This window comes from Nanorana parkeri, unplaced genomic scaffold, assembly GCF_000935625.1.
Source record: "Nanorana parkeri isolate BGI_ZX_2015 unplaced genomic scaffold, ASM93562v1 scaffold282, whole genome shotgun sequence".
NCBI classification, from domain to species: domain Eukaryota; kingdom Metazoa; phylum Chordata; class Amphibia; order Anura; family Dicroglossidae; genus Nanorana; species Nanorana parkeri.
This window is the reverse complement of record NW_017306550.1, coordinates 260,019-273,128: the sequence shown is the minus strand read 5'-3', so window position 1 is coordinate 273,128 and position 13,110 is coordinate 260,019. Positions and strand designations below refer to the sequence as shown.

General features: G+C 42.9%; 1 protein-coding gene across 1 annotated transcript in view; it reads left to right on the top strand.

Moving 5' to 3' along the window:
- The first annotated feature begins 2,587 nt into the window (after positions 1 to 2,587).
- SPECC1L (sperm antigen with calponin homology and coiled-coil domains 1 like) overlaps positions 2,588 to 13,110 on the top strand; it is a 72,812-nt gene continuing 62,289 nt past the window's right edge. The window contains exon 1 of the mRNA XM_018557420.1: positions 2,588 to 2,744. The gene's annotated coding sequence lies outside the window, so the exon portion shown is untranslated. The remainder of the gene's footprint in view (positions 2,745 to 13,110) is intronic.

Below are 13,110 nucleotides of genomic sequence, written 5' to 3'. Positions count from 1 at the left end.
GGCGCTAGTTTATGCCCTCCCGTGACCCTTAAGAGAACTATGGGGAAAAACACTTACCCCATAGTTCTCCTTTAATTTAAAATTGACCTCCCATATCATCCTATATTGTCCTATATTATCTGTGTATATCCGGGACTGACTCTGTGTGAGGGCACTACAAGAGTCAGCAGTCCCCAGTTGTCAAATATCTGTAAAAACATTCTAGACATACATGTGGTTTCTGAGGAAGTGCAAAAGCAAAACACGTTGAGATGCAGGTGGAGTACAGTGGAATGACATCCTAACGCAAGAAGCCGAAGTATTTAAGGGTTCACTTCACATCGCTCGCTAAATGTATTTCATGAAAAGTTATTATACATGGATCATGCGTTGGTTTTATGATGTAAAAGCACATTATTCTTTTAATTGCATTATTATATTAATGATGTTGCTTTATACATTCAGCATGTGACTGTTATGCTGATACCTAAAAAACCCATATAGGGTGTGTCTTGATGTTTGCAACCTATACTTTATTTCACTGTCACTGGCCAAATCAAAAACACAAATGCATGAAAAGACCCAGCAAAAACATGCTAAAGAAATGCATGAACATGCAGGTGCACAAGTGTGAAGAGAGACGTAAAGAAGAACCCAGGATTATTTTTGATTAACCCTTGCAGTGGGGCTACCGCCGCACTTCAAGGGTTAGCTGCTCGTTTTTGTCTCGGTTTAAAAGGGAAAAAAAGTTATACTTATCTGAATCTTGGAGCTGGTTTGCTCTTAGACCAGTCCTTCCAGCTTCTCTCCCCCTCCTCTGCAGCAGTCTAAGGTCCCGTAAATCATTATATCTATAGACGGAGCAGGGCTCAAAATTTCAAGTCCTGAGCTACTAGCCAGGCCTTCCTGGCTCCGTTCCTTTTCGGCCGGAGCTCTGCAGTTCTGAGCTCCGTTCTCTGCAGTAAGGTCTGCAGACCTTACTAATCCATCCTTGCGAACGGGGCTCAGAACTGTCAGAGCTCCGGTGATCGATCGAAAGTAACGGAGCCAGGACAGGACGGCAAGAAGCGGCTGCTCTCATAGTCAGGTACGCGATCCGTGACCGCGTGCCTGACTGAATTTCCACTCGCCCTCTCTTTATTTCCACTCGCCAAATGCGAGCTGGCGAGTGGAAATTTTGAGCCCTGGACAGAGTATAGATGTTAGGAAGCTGAGGAACATTACAATGCTGCAGGAAGGGGGAGACTGGCTGGAGGGAGCACTGTGATAGCTGCCCGGTTTGGGGCTTAGGGTGAGTATAACTTTGCCGTTTTTGCCCCAAGATACAACTGAGCACTTAACCCTTGCAGAGCGGGGGTAGCCCTTATTTTTTTCGGTGATTTTTAGGTGAACATTCAAAAGAAAAATTTGGTCAGGACATTGGAAAATGCCGTTAGAGACTTGATGAATGTTGTTTGAAACTCTCTTTGATTTTAAGGTCTCATTCACACTACTAAGAGCCGCCAGTACAGATCCGTGCGGCGTGCACGGCCGTATCGGGCCGCTCCCGGGAAGGACAGGTGCTGCGTGTGATTGTACGCAGCAGCCTGTTCTTCTCTATGGGAGTATGTGGCCTTACGCTCACCCGTGCTGCACATCCGTGCGAGTGCGGGTGTCCATACTCGTACGCAGACAGGATGGATCCTGCCTGCGTCCAAGCACCAACACCCGCACGGATGTGCCGTTCAAGTGAGCATACGGCGGCGTACTCCCATAGAGAACAGGCTGCTGCATACAATCACACGCAGCACCTGTGCTTCCCAGGATCGGCCGGATATGGCCGTGCACACCGCATGAATCTGTATGGGCCGGCTCTTAGTGTGAATGAGGCCTAACATTCTATTCTGGAATGAATGGAGTTTCCTGATGGAAAACCACATTCACTGTTAAGCTGGGCATACAACACATTTTTTCAAACAAAATGAATGAAATTGTTTTCGGAGCATTCGTTTGACTTTCTATTAGTTAATGGGGTCAAATTGATGATCGATTTCCAGCATAGTGATGAGAAAAGTCAAAGGAGCAAGTTGGAAAATGTTTCTTGTTCAAGGGAAATTCTAAGAGTGAATGTGGTTTTTCGTTTGGGAAACTCAATTCAAAACAAAAATCAAATTTGGAAGGACATTTGTCAAGTCTCTGAGGTCATTATTAATAGGTCTGACGACTTTTCCTACGGACTTTCGTTCAATCATCTAACAGTGCATATATTTTCCATCCTGATCCTTTAATTTTTTTTTTCCCTTGCTATGGTCACAATGAATCATTGATTTGACCCCATATTAGAGACTCGATGAAATGTTTTGAAAACGATGTTTTCAAACAAAATGTTACTGGTGAACGTCCAGCTTTATCTGAGTTTCTTTAAGACGAGAGTGGTTGGTAAGACTTATATAAAGTATGACAGAAACCATTTTATTTTTTCTGGTTTTTTTTCAGTGTACACAATCAGACTTCCGGGGCCTCGTCTAAGGTATACCCCGCACACTACACCACAAACAGCCGTTTGTGTGGAAAGCGACTGAACACACGAGCATGCGCAGTGAGCACATCACGGCAACACAGTGGGCGGGGCCAAAATACGGTAGCTGGCGCTTGGCGCGCATGCGTCATATGGCTCTCGCCGATCTGTCTGCTCCGTGCCCGTGAGCTCCGGAACCGGAAGTTTTCCCGGGATCTTCCCGACCTGGAGCCCAGCTGTCGCCTTGGGAATAGGAGGGATGCACAATGTGCGTATACTTTGAGAAGGTGTTGTGTCATATGTGTGCAGGTCTTGCTGTGTGCTCACATTGCCTAGTGAGGATGCCTGGTAGTAATCAGTGTCCCTATTGTCAGTTTGTACTTACCTGTGACGTACGTATGTGTACATCCTCTGTCCCACACGTTGGCTCTTCTCCATCTGAGTCATCGTGGGCTCGATTAAAATTCCTTTTCATGTGGGAACATCCACTAGCTCCGCTTCTGGCATTGACTCATCTCCTATGTACCGTTTGATTTCTCTTGGTGTTGGGGTTTCGGATAGTAGAATACATTGGCAGAATGAGTGTAAAATGCAAAGCTCTGCTGACATCGTCATCATCATTCTTTTCATGAGTTATGTTCGATGTCATTAAGAACATCTCTCATCTTCTAATGGGAGTTGGCTTTTTTTTCTTCTTATTGCTGTTTATATTTTATTATTGATTGCACTGACATCTCATTCCTTGCCAATATCGTGTGATTACTCTGCCATTTATATGTGTTTTCGAAGTGCCAACTAGTGCACGGGTTTGCCTTCTTAAAGGACATCTAAAGTCAAAACTTTCTTTTTAATTTGAATAGAGTCGGAAAAGTTAAATCCACTGTTTTTATTTGCCATCGGTGTCTCAGGTATATTTTCCTTCTCTTCCTGTTCTGTAGGCTCTACAGGAAGTGAGAGAATATTTTTTTGCAATGTGGGTCCAGCTGTGGTTGCAAAGGTGGTTCCGGGGAGCTGCAGCCCGTCCAAACCAATGACAGGCTGACAGTGGACGCAGCTGTCTGCGGCATTCAGATGTAGGCACACGTAGAATGGTTACTCGTGGCTAGGGAAAGATGAACGCCCCTGGGGCAAATCCAATCCATGGGTGGCCCTGCTGGTATTCCTCTCCAACAAAAGTTTGTTTTTAAATTGTTCTTTGTTGAAGGAGCTGGGCTGAAAATTGTGAGCTGAACAGTGACTGTAGCTAATCAGCTGCAGTCACTGTTAAGGTATTCTGACAGCTGCAGGCACTGGCTGTCAGCATACAATAGACAAGCGGGGAAGATTCCCCATCCACACTGTTTAGTGGGCACCGACTGTCAGAATTAAATAGAGCAGCAGGGGAGATTCCCCACCCACGCTGTTAAGTGGGCATGGGCTGTCAGGATACAATAGACTGGCAGGTAGATTCCCCATTCACACTGTTTAGTGGACACTGGCTGTTAGAATACAATAGACCAGCCGGGGAGATTCCCCATCCACGCTGTTTAGTGGGTGCTGGCTGTCAGAATACAATAGACCAGTCGGGGAGATTCCCCATCCACACTGTTTAGTGGGTGCTGGCTGTCGGAATACAATAGACCAGTCGGGGAGATTCCCCATCCACACTGTTTAGTGGGTGCTGGCTGTCAGAATACAATAGACCAGTCGGGGAGATTCCCCATCCACACTGTTTAGTGGGTGCTGGCTGTCAGAATACAATAGACCGGCGGGAGAGATTCCCCATCCACGCTGGTAGATTTTTGTATGAACGTCCTTTAGAAAAAAATCTCAATAAAACATTCTAAAATGCCATCAGAGATGTGTAGAATGTCATTCCAAATCTCATTCGATTTTGGAATGAATAAAGTTTCCCAAACAAAAACTACATTCAATGTTTCAAATTTAATTTGGTGGAGAAAAATTTTCCATCCTGCTCCATTCTTTTTATTTTTTTTGTCACTACAGTTGAAATTGATTGTCAGTTTGCCCCATTAACTATTAGGAAATCGAACGAACGTTCCAAAAGTCAATTTTTTAACACAATTCTGCTGTAGTATGGCCAGCTTTAGCAGGCTGAGCGAGAAATAACACTTTAGACAGTTGTCACAGGAACAAGTGTAGCTGCAACAGTTGCTTTGATTTATTTTTTACAGATCTACCATGACCTGGATGAAGGAGAACCTTCACAGACACATAGTGTCCCCACTGGAAGCTTTCCCTGCTACTCCCGTCTGGTGGCAACTCCACTGGAAGCTTTCCCTGCTACTCCTGTCTGGTGGCAACTCAATTTTTCCCCTCCCTTTCATCCCTGGTGACATTGGCGATCAGGACAATTGGGGAGGGTGAATTTCCCTACTGGGGACATAGATAGCAATAAAAAAACCTGACTGGTTCTAACCCCTCACCATTGTATCCAAATGTACAAAACATATGAGTTTTGCCTTTAGTTATACTTATTAATCTGGTCGATATGGGAACCAAATGGAACACAAATATTCTGGTCTGTCTGGTGGCGGATGAACCTTGTTCTTGTAGAATTGTGTAGAATGCATAAAACAAAAAAGCAAATTGAAAATCATTCCTTGTGCTTGTCTTGTGCACATGACTGACACACCATGGCAGACATCCAGTCACTTCACTTGTTCTGTCAACTATCTATTGAGTACTGTTAATTTTCACTCTACCACGGGCTGCTCGCTCTGGAGAAAGAGCAAATAACATTACCGGTGGGAATTGGCCTAATCCGAGGTGATCAAAAAAAAAAAACCCATTTAATTGGAAATTGATGCCTATAACAAAACTGGAGAAACTGCTGGAAAATACAACACAATCTCATACAAAGAAGAAGAGTGGTGAGCTCTTCCAAAGTATTGACTAGGAATAGGCACACTCCTGCTGTGGTGAAACTACAGATGACCATCTTGCATCTTCCTCTGGGAGTCATGGCTGTGGTTGGCAGAGTCATGGGACTTGTGACTGCACCACAGCTGGATGACCGGAGTTTGCCTACCCCTGCTATAGACCGGATCAATTGCTTATTACTAGGGATGCACCGATTATATATCGGCCGCCGAAACATATCGGCCAAAAATGGCACTTTTGGCTGAATGCCGAAAGTGCCATTTTCCTGCCAATACATCGGCGCATCCGTGATTTCTTTCCTTCCCGCTGGGCGCTGCTCTGTGTCCCATCGGGGAGGAGAGAAAGTGACAGCCAGCTGAGTGCTGCGAGAGGAGAGTGCTCACGCGGCTGGTGTCTCTCCTCCCACACCGCTTGGCCGCCTATCAGTGCGGCAGAGCGGTGTGGGGGCGGAGACAGCTCTGTCACAGGAGGCTGGGCTCTCCTCTCGCACCGCTCACTCAGCTTCCTGTGACAGTGTGTCAGAGAGGAGAGCGGGTACAGACACTCAGCGATCAGTGATCTGAGTGTTTGTAGAGAATTGAGGACATGGTATGGTTACTATATCCTCAATTATGAATGAATGGGAAGTGATCTATATCCCATTCTGTTCATTCATAGTTGTAGTTATAGTAAACCTACTATGTTCTCATGTTATCAATGAACAGGAACATTCACAGAGGATTCCTGTTCATTGATAACAGGGGATACAGAAAAAGAGATTGAGGACTCTGTGTTCTCAATCTTTTTTTCTATTTTAAAAGGGAATTATCAGGGGTCTGTTTAGATCCCTAATATTCCCCTGAAGCCCCTAACAGTAAAGTAAAAATATTTAATAAAAAATGAATTAAAAAATAAAATATTTAAAAAATTTGAAAAAATAAATATTTTCGGTTTCGGCCTGACAATTTTGTCTTTTTCGGTTTTTAAATTTCTATTTCGGTGCACCTCTACTTATTACCAGTATTGATACTACAGCAGTGAAATAGTATGTAGAAAACGTAGGCAAGCTCGCTCCTGTGATGGACTACAATCTCACATTTATTTTCCTAATTTGTACTGAGATTGTAGTTCATCACGGGAGTGAGCTTGGAGCGGTGACTACTTTACAACACACACAGGGACCATGGGGAACAAAAGTAGTCACCCTCCAGAAAGGAAGGACAGTGTCAGCACCAATTCAGAGATGATTTGAGGATCTACAGCCGAGTGATACACAAATAAGATACATTTTTGTTAATAGTTAAGGTACCTGAATGTATTTTTAGGATTTAACTCCTGCGTTTAGTGTCACTTTACCTGTGTTTTGGCAAGGATTTGTTTCAGAACATCATTTCCATACAAGGCTTGGCATACAGTTTGTAAAACCATATTTGTATTAGCTTTGCTACCTAGTATCTTGTCCAGTGTTTGCTTCCCTTTGTACAGTGATAAATAATCTGAAATGAAGACATAGCTTGAGTGTGAATGTGTTTTTTTTTTAATCATTGTCACAGTAATCTGTGTGCGATGTCTCCGTTATAATACAGATCTAATAGACATGGCCTTGTTGATGCAGATCTTGAATACAGAAGCAATGCCAGTGCCTGTGTGATTTGGAACGCTTTGTTGAGGTGGGGGCTGGAAGGTTTTCAATGCTTTGTTCGGGTGGGGGTGGGATATCAGGTGGAGCTTGTAGCATTTGATGCAGACTGTAGTATTTAGGGCACTGTAGCATAGGTCAAATGCATTGCTAGGTTGTACAGAGCCGTTCAATGCTGTATTCGCCATCACCCCTAAAGTCAGGGGGCACCCAATGGTGTCGGAAACACACAGGGACAAGACCTAAATCTAAACACTGCAGTCTCATTCATGACCACCTTATTTCCTTATCACGTCTGTGGTTCTGACGATGTTGGAGACATTTGTTTTCTTTACTTGTCATATAAATGTACGCATATAAAGATAATGTAGAATTATAACCCATAGTATTTGAGGTTGAATAAAGACATTAGTCCATCAAGTCCAACCTATTAGGATCTCATTCTAGGAGTACCTGTACCCCTGTATATTACGGTCCCTTAAGAAATCGTCCAAAAGTTTCTTGAACAATTCCACATTATTTGCTGAAATCACCGCCTGTGGCAGTGAGTTCCAGACCCTAACTGATCTTACTGTGAAGAACCCCCTTCGCCCCTTGTGCTGGAATTTTTTTTCCACCAATTTTAGGTGATGGCCTCTAGTTTTTGTAATGGAGTTAATTTTAAACAGTTTATCGCTAATGTTGCTGCCACCATTGAACATTTTGTACATGGAGATCATATCCCCCCTTAATCTCCTCACCTCCAATGTGAACATGTTTAAATTTAGTAGCCTTGTCTCGTAGGTATGTATGAAAATGTGATATCATCACATTGTTGTTACCCTGGCCCTTACCCCAGTAGAATTTTTTGTTAGAATATTTTCATTTTTGAATACTTGCTTAACTTTCTATCAGTTAGTGGTGTCTGATCAAAGTTCGTTATCAACTATAGTGACGAGAAAAAATTATCGGAACAAACAAACAAAATTCTAACCATGAATGTGATTTTCGTTTGGGACAAATGGTACATAAAGTAATGCGCGTAAGCTAGGCATAAAAAAAACCCGTTTGATACGTCTGGGATGCCATTCAAGTCAGAGGCGTATCTGCAAAAAAGTGCGCCCCTGGCATCCCTCCCAGCTCCTGGTGACCAGTCACATCACTGGTTGCCAGGAGGCGGGCGGGATGCCGGCCTGAGTATACAGCCCACATACACATATCCCTGCCTGTTCTGGTTGCTAAAAGCCAGGCAGGAGGATGTGTATTGCCCCTTACACATCTCCTAGTCTTGTTCTTAGCAACCTAAGATGCTCTGGCTGGCCTGGCACCCAGTGACATCACTGATTGCCAGCAGCTGGGCTGGATGCCAGCCACAGCGTCCCTGGTTGCTAAGAGCCAGACGAGGAGAGAAAAAAAAAAGTCAGCTATCTCTGTGGGTCAGCAAATGTTCCCTGACCCATGGAGCGGTGCACCACCCTTCAAGTGGCATCTGGGGCGGCATCTGCTATTCCCTGGATAGACCACTGATTCAGGAAGTTGGTCTGGGGTAAATTTTAAGGGATTTCGAATTAAATTAGTTGACTAAGCGACGGCGAGATGGAATGCTCTGATGAATGTTCAAACGATATTCTAACAGTGTATACCCAGGGTAAGCAGGTCTCTCCTAACCCTCGTGTCTTGCAAACTGCTGGTGCTATATACATCCCGTGTAAAAATAATAATCATAATCAAACCCAGAGGGAAAACAAAATTACCCACTTTAGCCTCATAGTAATGGTATTTGGTCTGTGAAATGACTTAGCTACATTCCAGCATGGAGCCAGAATTCTAACCTCAGACAGTTAATTGGGGGCGGAGAGAGCTCAGCTAGCAAATAGATCTCATTTCAAATGATGTGTCCCACAGTTCTCAAAAGTCAAATAGATCGGCCTCTTTTGTAAGAATGCTTTCACTTCTATGGACCAGAGGACCTCTTTCATTTTGGTACCTGTACACCGAGGATTCTTGAAATCCTTTTTATCTTCTCATGTAGACTGAGTGATGGAATTAGGGTGTAGGTGGTTATTCAGTCATTGGTCACAAGTGGCTTGGTGGGTGGCCCAGGAGCACTTCAGATTCATGTATAGAAGATACATGGAAGTGTTTTTTTTTTTGTATAGAAGATACATGGAAGTTTTTTTTTTTTTTTTTGTTGGATTTCTCATGCACAATAATAAGTTCCTGAGAAGCAAAGGCTCATAGTGATCACAGTCTTCATAAAAGGAGGGGATTCCTTGTTTCTCTAACACAGATTAAGGATTTCCTCCAGTTCTTGAAGAACTGCAATTAGAGTTTTTTAACAGGAAGGCAGTAATTTGCCATATCAAATGTTAACTAGGGTGGCCATACACTGTGCCAATCTCGACCGGTTCTTCACACAGTGGGTGTCGCTGTCGGGACCCTTTTGGCTGGCAGCTGATCGATGGAGCCGGTTGGAAAATCTTTGTACGAACAGAGACGGCAGCCTCTGTCAGAATGCAAAAGAAACCGTGTGGATTCCTCAATCAACGCGCTCGTAGTGTTGATGGGGGAATCTGCAAACTTTTGAGGTTTTGTCTAGTTGTCGATGGAGCTGGCTCCAAGGAAAATCCTGCTGGCTCCTGGATTGGACAGACTGGCTCTTCATATTAATTTGTCCACCCCTGATCTAATGGACAAGTTACGCCCAGAGTAAGAAATTGATTTGTATAGTAGCGACAGATTGTTGCATATTGTTCAGTTCTTGGAGCCATTCTCATCATTTCGGGTCTCCCATTGGAGGTATCTGCTCTACTTTCCATACCACATTTGTACACACCCCGACTATTTTTTAAATTTTGTTTGGAAACAAAGAATAGTATCCAGAGGAAACCCATACAAACATAGAGAAAACATGCAAACTTCCTTCAGATGGTTTCCTGGGTACCTCGGAGCTTGAGCTATATATATATATGACAAGAGTGCTAACCGTGTAGCATTTGTTCAGACCCGTTTCGTACAGAATAAGGTTACTGTTTTTGTACAAATTTGATTTTTTTTCTTATTTTGCGTACCTAGGAATAAGCAGCACGTTTAAAAAAAAAAAATACAAGGAGATGAAAAGCTTAATTGTTTTTAATAGCTGTAAATGAGGCATTTGAACATTTTAATCATCAGCTGTGTGTGTAAAGGCCCTGCGGATGCTCGGGTTTATTTTTTATTGAGGTGTGCCTATTATTGTGTATGGCCGTAAGTTAACATGTTCTGTGTGCAGGTCTGCGACTTGCTGCACACAATAATCTCTCTGTTGTGTCTTTGTAATTTATTACTGCCAATGTTTTCCTAGCTCTTTGAAGTGGCTTGTGGAGAACAAACCTCCCCCTCACAATCTGATGCCGGGCACATACTGCATAGTTCCACATTTCCGATGGGCTGAATCCCCTGTGGACACTTACTTGCACTTAGGAAAATCAGCCTCTCCTCCCCCCCCCCGCAGTATAAAGAGCAGCTTACTTGTGAAGGAGACAGATGTGTGTTATGTTGGCTTCCAGCATATAAACACATATGTGCAGCGGAGTTGTTGTGTCTTGACCCAGCAGGTGCTTTGACAGCTCCGGCTTTTATTTTTTTTTTAGCATGTACTTATATATTTGATGCTTTGTGTCTATTCTCAGCTTTTCAACCCAATACAATACAGCAAATAGTTGGCTGTGATTCCAGCCTTTGTTTGCGTTCTGGTGTACTTTGCCTATTGGAACCTTTTCATGCGTATCTGCCTTTTTTATGTGTGCGTGCAAGGAGCATGCTTGTTTGAACAGTTGTCGCCTATACACAGGGCTTGAAAAATTTTAGGGTGTCTCACCAGTTAGTCAAAAATTTCACGAGTCTGCATGACCGGACTATAGTCTTGCAATTTATGTTAACATTTTTGGGGGACAGATAGAGCTTGCTTTTGGTGTTATATAATCACCACTGGGGGGGGGGATTATTTTTTACTATAATGAAAAAAGTACATTAAATAAAAAAAAAAACAAAGTTTCCCTACGTTTTGTTATAAATCATCTATTCTTACCCATATTTTTGGTAAAACATAAAAGACGGGGTCACATCGGGTAAATAGACACCAAACATGTCAAGCCTTAAAATTGCGTGCGCCCGCAAAATCAGAAAAAACCGACCACACTGAAAATTGGGCATAGGCGACGCTTAAAACACTTTTACCGCTCATCAGTTTAGTGTTATCAGTAATTAATGGCCCTAAAATTATTGCTCACACTCCGACGTTCGCGGTTATATGTAACATGTGCGGCACAATAGGTGCAATCGTTGTTTTCGTACGCAAGCGCACCCGACGCATATCTGCATGTGTATGTGGGGGGGATGCACTACATCCGTCTAGGGATGCACCGATACAATTTTTTCCAGACCAAGTACGAGTACCGATGCCTTTCCTCAAGCTCTCGTCGATACCAATTACTGATACTTTTTTTTTGTGTCAGGAGACAGTTTTTCTAAAACAATACAGACTAATGATTTTAGGACGGTGGTGGAGACCGATGCGACCCTTGTAGTTCTGCCAGTAGAGGGACTACAAATCTCAGCAATACATTATATAGCAATGAAGAATACCACCAGCTTTTGAAGAGTACAAATCTCAGCAATACATTAAACAGCAATGCAGAATGGCAACCGGCTATAGAGGACTGAAAATCTCAGCAATGCATTATACAGCAGTGCCGAATGTAGAAGACTACAAATCCCAGCAATGCTGATTTTTTTTTTTTTTTATGCAGTCTGTGCCCCCCTTTGATTGTTGCACTTTCCTTCACTTCCTACTCTGTCGCACCTCTGCCACCTGTATAGGAAATGAGGCAAAATCTCCCCATTTAAGGATATAGGCAGTAATACAAAATTGACTGAGGTTCTCATCCTTCTAGAAATGCTTTTGTTTCTGCCTGCATTCTGATTGTCAAGAATATTCTCTCACTTCCTGTTCTGTCTGAGAACATTCAAATAGAAAGTGAGAAGGAATCTCCCAAATGAGCAAACGGACTTGTAGAAGACTACAAATCTCAGCAATGCTGATTTTTTTTTTTTTTTATGCAGTCTGTGCCCCCCTTTGATTGTTGCACTTTCCTTCACTTCCTACTCTGTCGCACCTCTGCCACCTGTATAGGAAATGAGGCAAAATCTCCCCATTTAAGGATATAGGCAGTAATACAAAATTGACTGAGGTTCTCATCCTTCTAGAAATGCTTTTGTTTCTGCCTGCATTCTGATTGTCAAGAATATTCTCTCACTTCCTGTTCTGTCTGAGAACATTCAAATAGAAAGTGAGAAGGAATCTCCCAAATGAGCAAACGGACAATAATATTAATAATCTGACATAGGTTTTACCCACATTGTTTAAAAAATAAAAATAAACGTTTTGTCTTTTCTTTATTTCTTATTAATGGATGATTGGTACAATACATAAAAAATGAGGAAACAAAAGCTTAAGGGATACGAGCACTATTTTTTTTTTTTTTTATGCATTCTTGGGTAGTAGGCAAAAAAAAAATAGTGCTCGTATCCCTTAAGCTTTTGTTTCCTCATTTTGTGCATACTTCCTTGCAATCATATCCATGGCTTCTGGGGCTTGTTTACATTCTGCTGCCAGTCTTGAGTGTGCCAGCCATGCCTGTTCAGTGGTATTCTATGGGTCTGTCTCCTTCCTCAGCAGGTGAACACATAGAACCCTGTGTGAAGTTGGTCTGCAGATATGATCAGCGCAGAATTTCTCTCTGCTTGGCTCAAAATCTTGTTCTAATTGATGGTGTCCTATGGGTGGGGTAGAGTGGTGCACACATCATGCAGCAGTGGCGTATGTGCAGAGCAGGCAGATTGGGCAATGATTATACCTTCTGTTGGTCAGATGGGTGCAGGGAGTGTGGCCATGACTGCCTGTGTTTATAGAATTCTGGTTGACTGATGCTGGGCAACCTGGAAGTGGGGAAGCAGCAGCTATCGGACTCAGCAAAATGCACTCGGTGTTGTCATTTGTAGTACAGGTTGGCTACTAGAAACAAATTAGTGCATATGAAGCAGGTTACTGTATATCAACACAGAATCATACTTTTTTTTTTTTTTTTTTGTTTTGCTGTCTTTTTTTGGTTTT